The sequence below is a fragment of the Pinus tabuliformis genome, chromosome 1_2, assembly GCF_031772625.1.
Source record: "Pinus tabuliformis cultivar Carrire ecotype Pingquan chromosome 1_2, CPIR1, whole genome shotgun sequence".
Lineage (NCBI taxonomy): Eukaryota > Viridiplantae > Streptophyta > Pinopsida > Pinales > Pinaceae > Pinus > Pinus tabuliformis.
Genome location: NC_142298.1, coordinates 769520182 through 769531623, shown reverse-complemented (window position 1 = coordinate 769531623; position 11442 = coordinate 769520182). Strand labels below are relative to the sequence as shown.

The 11442-nt window shown below is 36.9% G+C and overlaps 1 pseudogene; it reads left to right on the top strand.

Moving 5' to 3' along the window:
- The first annotated feature begins 8581 nt into the window (after positions 1–8581).
- LOC149208115 (pentatricopeptide repeat-containing protein At4g13650 pseudogene) lies at positions 8582–10765 on the top strand (annotated as a pseudogene).
- Positions 10766–11442: the final 677 nt, after the last annotated feature.

Genomic DNA, 11442 nt, shown 5'->3' with positions numbered 1-11442 from the left:
TTAGTCTAGATTGGTTGTGTCGGTTTTATAGATCCTCCCTTAGTCCGCGGACCATGGGGTTGTATAAAAAGGAGGTCTTAGAGGAGTCTAAGAAAGTCATTTAGTGAAGTAGAAATACTTGAGGAGTCTGTAAAGAGCTAAGAGAAAGAGTCTTAGCATAGGAAGATGCTCTATAGCTGAGTGCGCAGAGGCCTAGTGTAGAATTCCACGATTGAGTGCGCGGACCCCTGTAGCTATGTGCACAAGGGAGATAAAGTCTGTATTGAGAATCTGAGTCATCAATAAAGAGAAGTATCATAAAATTATTGTGTACTTTCCATCTGTGTGTGCGTTATTTTACTTCTTCTATGAATGTTGTGATTATGCTATGTTGAATACTGGGGTTATGAATTAATGCTATAATGCGTGAATCTATGTATTTCGCTTTGTCATATGAACACAAGTAAGAATATATGTTTATGTGAAGATAATTGTAAGACATGTTAATGTTAACCAATACTTAAGGTAATCTGGGTAGACACAGAAGTAAAGATAATTTCAGAGGTGCATAAGCACCTAATTTATTTATTTAAGGTTAGGGAAGGACAATCAGAGACTTTCACAGAGGCTCCAAGGATGAATAAGAGAAGTACAGTGATAAGCCCTAAATGGCTTATCCATCTGTGTGAAGGCAGAGTGAAGATTCAAAAACTGACATCAAAACCATCTCAGGATGCGAAAACTTGGTGCTGAAAGGGCCAGTAGTGTAGGGATTTGCTTGGATGATTAACGTTGAACCTAGGTCAACACCCGTCAAGTAAACATTAACTGATAACTGATAAGTGTCGAGTGAAAAGAGATTTACTGAGGTTCATCAGTAATTCTTTAGATCTTTCATAGAAAGCGTATTAATATTTCTATAACTTTACTTAATTAAATTTAAAACTAATGACACCACAAAACCAACTTGTTATCTGTTTACTCAAATGTAATATTAAAAACAAGAAAATATTCATAAAATAACTTAAAGGTCTAAAGATGTCACATCCTCCCCCCCTTAGCGGAACAACATCCCCGATGTTCATTCTTCCATCTACTTCTGGAATAATTCAGGATACGCCTCCTGCATAAAGTCTTTATCCTCCCAAGTGGCTCTTCCAGGCTGAAGTGCTTCCATTGCACTTTATCCTGGATGATAGCTCGTATCCGCAACATTACCTCTCTTTGATCGAGTATGTGCAAGGGTTCGACCAAGAATTCTCCTTCATGTTCGACGTGTAATAAATACAACTATTGTATAATTGATATTCACATAAGCACTATATCTTAAAATAAATAGATTTTGTGTTATGTACACACACACACACACACACACAAATATATCTATATATATATATATATATATATATATATATATACACAGAGACATTTTTTTTACCTAAATTTCTTTCCAGTTTATGATATGTCTGGGGTCATACACATATTTCTTTAAAAGAGAAACATGGAATACATTATGAACCTGAATGTGGATGGGTAGGGCTCACTGATAGGCCACTGGCCCTATTCTCTCTAGAATTTGGAAAGGGACGTAGAACTGAGGGGCCAACTTGGCACATTTCCCACATCTCAATGTACTCCTCTTAGGTTTAATGCGTACATACACATGATCTCCTACATGGAACTCCCGGTAGGTCCTCTCTTTATCAGTGTACGATTTCTCCCTGTCTTGAGTAGCCTTCAAATTTTATCGAACCTTTTTCGCGATTCTTTCCATTTCCTCCAGCATATCTGGTCCTGATATCATCTTGTTCTCCGGACTGTTACAATTTGCAGGGATTGTACATTTCCTTCCATAGAGCACTTCAAAAGGACTCATCTTAAGTGATTCATAATAACCATTGTTGTAGGAAAAGTCCACCAAATGTAGATACTCTTCCCATTTTATAGGTTAATGCATTACATACATGCACAACATGTCCTCTACGACTTCATTCACTTTTCAGTATGTCCATTACTTTGGGGGTGATACGTGTCGCTAAACCGGATTTGTGTACCTAGCTTGCTAAACAATGCTTTCCAAAAATTAGAGGTGAAATTGACATCCCGATGAGATATTATGACTCAAGGCATACCATGCAGCCAGAAAATCTCCTTCATAAATATATCTGCTATTTGGGCTATCTGGTACGTGGATTTGACAGGTATGAAATGAGTTGTCTTTCTCAGTTTGTCCACCACAACCATAATGGATTCATTTTTTCTTTTAGACCAAGGTAATCCAATTATATAATCCAAATTTATTGTATCCCATTTCCACTCAGGGATAGGTAAAGGATGCAGTAACCTAGCAGGTGTTGGTGCTCATCTTTAACTTGCCGACTTTCCAGACATTTGGCTAAATATTCAACAATTTCCTTTCTCATACCAGGCCAATAGTAGTTTTTCTTGATAGTAGAGAAGAGCTTTTGATAACCTGGGTGAGAAGCATAGGGACTTCTGTGAAACTCATCTAACATTATTTGTTTTAATGACAATTGTTTAGGAACGTAAATACGATTTCTAGACAACAATAAATTTTCAGAATTAATACTATACTCTTTCTGCTTCGATGAATTTTGAGCAGATTTTACTTGCTGCCAAACGTAGCTGTATTCAAGGTCCTTCTGAGCTGCTTCCTTTAGTTTTTCAAAAAAATTCAGTTCCACTTAACTAAATGCAATCTCGTAGACATGGTGCAGTTTCCTACTTAATGCATCTGCCACCCTATTTTCTTTCCCCTTCAAATATTTGATTTCAAAATCAAACTTGCTTAAGAAGGAAGTCCACCGACCTTGGCGCGCATTCAAGGTAGGCTAATTGAAGAAAATAATTAAGCTATTGTTGTCTGTCTTGAGCAAAAATCTTTTCCCCAATAAATAGTGTTGCCATACCTTTAAGGATTGAACCACTACAGTTAGCTCCAAATCATCAGCAGAATATTTAAGTTCATGTTCTTTTAACTTACATGATTCGTAAGCAATAACCTTATTATTCTACATTAAAACACCACCTACACCTTCTTTGCATGCATCTATGTAGACTATAAAATCTTCTTCTGGATCTGCAATCTTTAATATTGGAGCTGTGGTAAGAAATTGCTTTAACCTTTCAAAACTTTCTTAACTGTCTTGGGACCATTTGAAATATGTTCCCCTTTTTTGTAAGGAGGTAATTGGATAAGCGACTTTAGAAAACCCCCTTATAAACCTTCTATAATAACCCGCAAGACCCATGAAAGAGTGTATGTTCGCCACATTAGTTGGGACGAGCCAATTCATGATGGTATTTATCTTCTTCGAATCAACTGATATACCATCAGAGGATATGACGTGTCTTAGATACTGGATCTGATCCCTAAAGAAGTCACACTTGCTGAATTTGGCGAATATTTATTTTTCTTTTAAGGTTCACAACACTATATGAAGGTGTTCTTGATGTTATTCAATACTTCTTGAATACACCACAATGTCATCAATAAATATAAGGATGAATTTATCCAGATATGGATGGAAAATTCCATTCATCATACTCATGAATGTTGTTGGAGCATTAGTAAGTCCGAATGGCAAGACTACAAACTCATAGTGGCCATAGCGTGTTCTAAAGGCAGTCTTGTATATGTCTTCATCCTTAATTCGAATTTGGTGATATGCAGATCTTAAATCAATTTTCAAGAATACCACTGCTCCTTTGACCTGATCAAAGAGATCATCAATTCAAGGTAAGGGGTACTTATTCTTGATGGTTAACTTGTTCAGTTGTCTGAAATCTATGCATAGTCGTAGAGTACCATCCTTCTTCCTTACGAACAAAATTGGGGCTCCCCAAGGGGATACACTGGGTCAGATATACCCTTTATCTAGCAGCTCCTGTAACTATATTTTGAGTTCAGGTAACTCAGGAACACTCATTTTGTAGGGAGCTTTGGAAACCATAGCAACTCCAGGGACCAATTCTATGGTAAAGTTGAGGTTCCTCTCAGGTCTGTACTTCTATTGATTTCAGTTAGCAGAACCATTTGTCTCCTTTCATCTTGAATATCTTGTACCCGTATTCTTCATGTTCTTATTATTTGTAAAAAAATTCTACTACTTCTGACTTGGCCAACTTTTATTTAATTCACCTTTTTGTTTCATTTGTTGGTAGCAAATCCGATCTTTTCAAACTACTTCGTCCATCATTTTTGGATTATCAAATTCCAGTTTCTCCTTCATGAAGGCAGGTAAACTACTGATAAAGCTCTAGACTTTAGCCTTTTCTTCATGTATATAGGGCACATATCTTAATAGGGAGGTGAATTTGGTTATAAATTCATCCATGGTATGTTGTCCTAGTTTCAAGTCATGAAACTCTTTTGCTCTATTGTCATAAAATCATTCAGTCAAATATCTATCCTTGAAATGCCTTTGAAATTGTTCCTAGGTGACCTCCTGCTCATTAATTTCTTTGACTGTTTTGATTTCTTCCCACCACAGGGTGGCCTTGCCTTGTAACTGATAAATTGCTAACCTTGCCCTCAAATTGTCATCATATTCATATATCTAGAAATATTTATTCATATTAATTAATAAGGCCTCTGCTGCTTCTTCTGCCTCACCATTATAGATCGATGGTTTGATCTTTTGGAACTCTCCTTGAAGTTCTATCTTCTGTCTTTTTAATCCCTTTTTACTGGAAACATTATCTGATTCTTCCTCATTACCAGTTTGTCCCCCTCCAGACTCTGAATGTTCCTCTTATTGTCTACGAGATTTTGTCCTGTTCTCTTCTCCTTGACTGGGGTCTGGATTCCTATGATTTTGTCTATCTGACAGACTTTTCATAATCTTTTCTTGTTCCAAACTTAAAATTTCGTTATTAGCACGTAGACTCTACATTTCTACTCATAATTTTTGGATTGTTTCTAATAAAACAACATTGTTACTGGAAGTTGCTTCTTCCAGTTGTACCCATAGTTCTGGGTTACTTCCTATAGTTCCACCGAAAGGGGTGGATCCTACTCCTTGCCTCTTGTTGCATCCACTGCTCCTCTGTGCATCATAACTATTTTCTATTTCTAACATCATTCATTCAGGACTTAGAGTAGTAACCTAAAGCTCTAATACCAATTGTAACACCTATACATTAAAATAATACCGTGCATAGTAAATATACAAAAAGAAATTTGCTTTACCATGATCCATTGATTATAGTCTAAACTAAACTTCATTAATACAATTAAATAAAATGTACACTATAATTACGAAAGTGCAGGTGATATCCAACTCACAGATTGGTGTGGTACAAATTAGATTTATTATTACACACAGAATCATGTCAACTGACAAGGTTTGTACATAGTAGTTAAAGTTCTTGGTTATCATATTGTCTAAATGTAGTATCATATTGATACTCCTCAACTTTGTTCGACTGGTCTACAGTTGGATGGCTGCCAGCTATGAGGTCTCATCTCCATCGAGTGCCATCTATAGACAATGTTACCATTCGATTAAAATGTTGGATCCGATGATCCACCAGATCCCGAGGGCCTATCCTTACAACCCGGTGCGTTGTCTCTATTCTGTGCTCATTCGGCTTGGTATGGTTTTTGGAGTTGCATCCTATGAAACATTGGTAAGGTCAATGATAACCTTTTTTAGACATTATTTTTTACTAGCTAGCTCGACTGGGAGCTGCATGCTCCCATCTCATGGTCATTCATATTATATAGGTAATCTGTTATGCGAGGGTTTCATCATTTTGTTTTCTCGTTGTGTTCAGTTTCTAGATTACTAGCAGATTTTCATATGTTCTTTGCTGAGGGTATTAAGGTTATTTCCCTCTTTTTTCTACAAGCATCGCGTCTACAATGATTCCTGGAACTTATGCCGCTGAGAACCAATTCTACACCCACATCCCATCTGGTAAGATGCTCAATGAATAGGGACTATTCCTATCTGCGATAGATAGTTTGTTCCACTGCATCCTTTATATTTTCATTTTTTAAAACTTACTAGAGTGTTATGAAGCAGGAGGGTTTTAGCCCACTGGACGATGGGTGCGAGTGGCAGGCTTTTGGAAGACTTGGATTTCCTCATTGCAATACATGCAAGTATGAAGGCCTTCCTTTCGTTAAGCAAGTCTCAGATTGTTTGGAGTTAAACAATAAACAACTGCATGAGGGTTTCTCCTTTGATGGTTTTGTTTTTCAGGTTACCATACCCTTGTCTGTACTAGCTTGAATTCTTTAATGGACTATTCTTTTCATCATGGTTCTGAGGGCCAACCTTCCAATCAATATTTTTGGCACGATTTCTTAGTTGTGTATCAATTTATGCTATTTTTGGGTTATCTAGTGTATATTGAAATAGTTACTCTATTTAACAGTCTTTTTCATATATAATAGATTCTTAATTTTGGATTATGTTGTTCTTTATTCACTCTACTAATGTCTGGTATTTGTGTTAACTAGTTACAATCCGTTACACCAAGTTTTTCCTATTCTTTCAGAACATCATTCTTTGGCATCCACCCGAGGACTACCGACAAAATCTATCTGAAGAATTACCCTAAAGTTATTCGCATCCTCTCTTCCTTTATGTAAAAGTTCCCTCATTTAGTTTCTGTAGCTAGGTTATGTATAATGCTATACTTTTCACTTGCTAATCCTTTTTCCTCTGAAGGCTTAGTATTTAATAATTCTGGCATTAAATGCCTCTGGCTAACTGGAAGCCCCTCCGCGGCTACCCACGTTATATGTGTCTCGTTCTTTGATGAATTTACTCTGTATATACATCGTTCCTAATGGCTATTGGTTAACAACTTGTTTGAATTCATAAGATATGTGACTATAACTCTATTTCGCAATTAATAATTTCGGGAGATTCTTTTAATGTGATTAATCTTGATGTGCGGATTCTTTAACTTAATAGTCAGGGTTATGCTGTACTTGTTATTAGTTGTAGGTAAAACATACTTCGCCTTTCTGTCTGGAAAAAGGCATTGTTAACTGAAGTATGTCATCTAATTTGTATTCGTATCTAAATATATTCTTTTGTTTAATACCAAAGAACTGTTTCATAATACATTTGGGTGTACAGTTTTACTCCTGCACATGATCTTGATTTGGTAAAATAATTATTATGCTTAGGTAGCAAGGTTATATTGTCTACACATCTTGATCTTTACATCGAAATATAATAAACTCTAAACATTACAACAACCTAGATACTTATATTAACTATTTGCAAATACTTGCATCATAAGGACAATCTACAACTCAACGTTAACTTTCCCATTACATTCACCTCATGCTACAGATGAAATCAGAGAAACATGCAATCCTAATTACCATAAAACTCATTTCCTACTTAGACAATATTAGCAAGCTTACATTCCTTCGAAAAGAAATTATAAACATAAACAAACATTTGCACTTATCTACCATTGAAAGTCTAAATTGTTGTTAGATGAACCTCTCCACCCTTCCAATGAGAATTTTGGCAATTACGTCGAATATTCTCCCCCCTAGCTCCTCTTTTCCCACTAATCACTTCACTACAAGATAGAAATTCTATTGCCCTGGCCTCAGGACTCTAGGTCCAGCTTGAAATTGAGTATTTCTCCCTCAGGGAAGTCTCTCTCAAGGTTCATTCCCACATAATGCTTGAAATTGAGTATTTCTCCCTCATGGAACTCTCTCTCAAGGGTCACTCCCACATAAAAACTTGGTTCAGCTCAAGGAATCCTTTCTGGTTCTCCAACCCCCTCTTCCTCCTTCTCTCTTCTATTTTGTAAGAGGAAGGGAGGTAAGGAATAAGGTTCATCGTTAATTCTTCATATCTTTCATAGAAACCGTATTAATATTTCTATAACTTTACTTAATTAAATTGAAAACTAATGACACCACAAAACCAACTTTTTTATTCGTTTCCTCAAATGTAATAGTAAAAACAAGAAAATATGCGTAAAATAACTTAAAGGTATGAATATGTCACAGAAAATATGCGTAAAATAACTTAAAGGTATGAATATGTCACAGAAGGGTTTGTTTTTAAAATTGTCTTTCACATCATATTTGAATTTTATTTTTACTCTTTATTTAAAGATTACATGTTTTTGTTGGGAGTATAAACTGAATTTTTTTAATAGATTTGACTTTTTTCTTAGTAAATCTTTTAATTATGATTTGAACATAAAATATATATATGTATATATTTTATATTACTTTAAAAATAATAAATATGTTATTTCTTTTATTATAGAATGTAATTTTTTTACTATTTATTATTTTTTTTTGTTTTGTTTTTTAATTTGAAAAAATCTCTTATTTTTATTAGAAAGAGAAAAATAAAATTCCACATAAAAGACTAATTATTTTAATTAATTAAATGACAATTAAAAATGAATTAAATGATAATTTAACTTTGATTATTGAATAATCATTTTTATCTTATTAGATTATTATGCCGTAAGGCGTTTCCCTTTGAAATGAATTGCCCCAGCTGTCGTCGTGTCCTATTATTCACCGTGGATTTGTGGTGTTAGACGATTGAACAAAGTTTGATCTTTGATCCAAAACTGAAACGGTTTTCATGAAACTGAAACGGTCTATGTCATATGTGGGAGCCTGGCGAACGCTCGCAAAGTTTTTGATCAAATACCCAAACGTGATATATGTTCGTGGACTGTGATGATCGCGGGTTATGCGAGGCAGAGGGTATCCCATGAGGCTTTAGGGTTGTTCTTCCCCATGCGGTGAGAAGGCGTCCAACCCAATAAGTTCACATTCGCCAGCGTACTCCCTGCTTGCGCCGACTCTGCAGACATCAGAGAAGGACTGGACATTCATGAAGAGATCAAAAGAAGCGGATTGCAGAGTGATGTATTTGTGGTGAATGCCCTGATAGATATGTATGCAAAATGTGGCAGCATAGAGGATGCACGCTATCTATTTGACAAAATGTGTGAACGAGACGTCATATTCTGGACAGCGTTGATTGCAGGGTATGCGCAGAATGGGCAGGCAGAGGAGGCCATGGAGCTTTTCAAGAAAATGTGGCTTGTGGGTATGAAGCCAAACTCCAAAACATATGCCAGTGTTCTGTCGGGATGTGCCGATCTGGAATAGGGTATGGAAATTCATGGGGAAATAATCAGAAGTGGTTTCCAGTCTCATGTCTTGGTTGAAAGTGCCCTTGTAGATATGTATGCAAGATGTGGGAGTGTAGAAGATGCATGCCATTTGTTTGCCAAAATGCGTAAACGGGATACTGTGTTGTGGGCAGTGATGATTGCAGTTGTTACGCGGAATGGCTGGGATGAGGAGGCCCTGAAGCTTTTCCGAGAAATGCAATTGGCAGGTGTGAAGCCAAACTCGAAGACATTCCAATGTATTCTCCTGGCATGTGCCAATTTGGGAGCTCTAGAACAGGGTATGGAGGTACATGAAGAAATAAATAGAAGGGGATTCTAGTCTGAGGTATCTGTGGGCAATTCCCTATTAGACATGTATACAAAATGTGGGAAAATGGACAAGGTACGTGAAGTATTTGACCAAATTAATCTCCCAGACATCATATCCTGGATGGTGATGATTGCAGGGTATTCCCAGAATGGGCGTGACAAGGAATCCCTGAAGCTTTTCCAGCAAATACAATGGGCTAATGTGAAGGCGATAGCAAAAACATTTGCTGGTGTTCTCTCAACATGTGCAAAGTTGGCAGCATTGGATCATGGTATGGAGATCCACAAGGAAATTATTAGTAGTGGATTGCAGTCTGATATATTTGTGGAGAGTGCCCTGATAGACATGTATATAAGTTGCGGGAGTATAGAGGAGGGACACAGATTATTTGATAAAATGCCATTACGAGATGAGGTATCTTGGATAGTAATGATTGCAGGTTATGCACAGAATGGTTCGGGAGAAAAATCCCTGAAGCTTTTCAAAGATATGCAATTGGCGGGTGTGAAGCCGACTACAAAAATCTTTGCCAGTGTTCTTTCTACAAGTGGAAACTGGGCAGCTTTGGAGCAAGGTGTAGAAATCGATGAACAAATAATTCGAAATGGCTTTCAACTGGATGTCATTGTGGTCACTGCCATATTAGACATGTATGTGAAATGTGGTAGCTTAGACAATGCACGCCACCTGTTTGACATGATGCAACATCGAGATGTTGTCTGCTGGATGGCCATGATTGCAGGATATGCCATGCATGGCTATGTAAGTGAGGCCATCACACTCTTTGAAAAAATGAAAGCCTGTGATGTAAAACCAAACCATATCACAATGGTTTGTGTTTTGTCTGCCTACTGTCATGCAGGCCTAGTCTATGAGGGCCTTCAATACTCCAATTGCATAAGGGACTATTATCACATCATACCTGCGATGGAGCACTACTGTTGCATGGTTGACCTGATTAGCCATGCTGGGCAGCTAGATGAAGCAGAAGGCTTTATCAATAAAATGCCAATCAAACCCGATGCATCTGTTTGGATGTGTTTGCTTGGAGCCTGCATAATACATAACAATATAGAGTTAGGAAAATCCGTGGCAAAATGCCTTTTTGAGTTGGATGTGAGAGATGCTGCACCTTATGTGCTTCTCTCAAACATATATGCTATATATGCTATGGCTAGTAGATGGCATGACTTTGAAAAGGTTAGAAAAATAATGAAAGTCAGAGGAGTTAAAAAAACTCCTGGATGCAGTTGGATTGAGGTCAAAAAACAGGTGCATGCCTTCCTTCTGGGTGAGCGGTGACATACATGACCAAAGAGGTTATAGAGATTTTTTTCAGAGATGAAGTGAACGGGGTATGTTCTGATCTAGTTTTCAAGGTTGTATGCAAAAATGAGGAGCAGACTTTTATTTATATATCAAACAACTTCCATACTTCCCTCAATCAAAAGCCCAAGTGGTCTGCAAAACTAGAGATATGAATTCCCTCTACCCACCCTGAATTGTTCAAAACATAAAGATAAGCTTCATTCTTAAGACAAGGAGCAAGCATTTTCACTCAACGTGTTTTAATCAAACCAATGAAATTGTTATCATAACTGTCAAATAATTCAACTCCAGTCAACAACCTTCTCATTCACTTCGCAAGACGTCGAGTCATGGATACCTTGTTAAATTGCTACCAGGCTCAGATACCATTCTTTTATTTAATTCGCCTCAGACTTATCACTGAGATTACATGCCCTAACTGTATCATGCAACTTCTAAGGTGGCCGACTTATGAGGGACAAAATGTCTATTCCTTGTCGTGGCAAAGGAATAAATATAGATCCAAAATATCTAATCACATGGTGCTTGCTACGGGTGTGCTTTGAATCTCCTCTAGGGTAACTACAATAAGAAATTCATCAATCCTGCAATCAACATATGTTAAACCTTGGAGAAATTTCCTAGCACTCGTTTTCTCCCCTTGGTCTTTA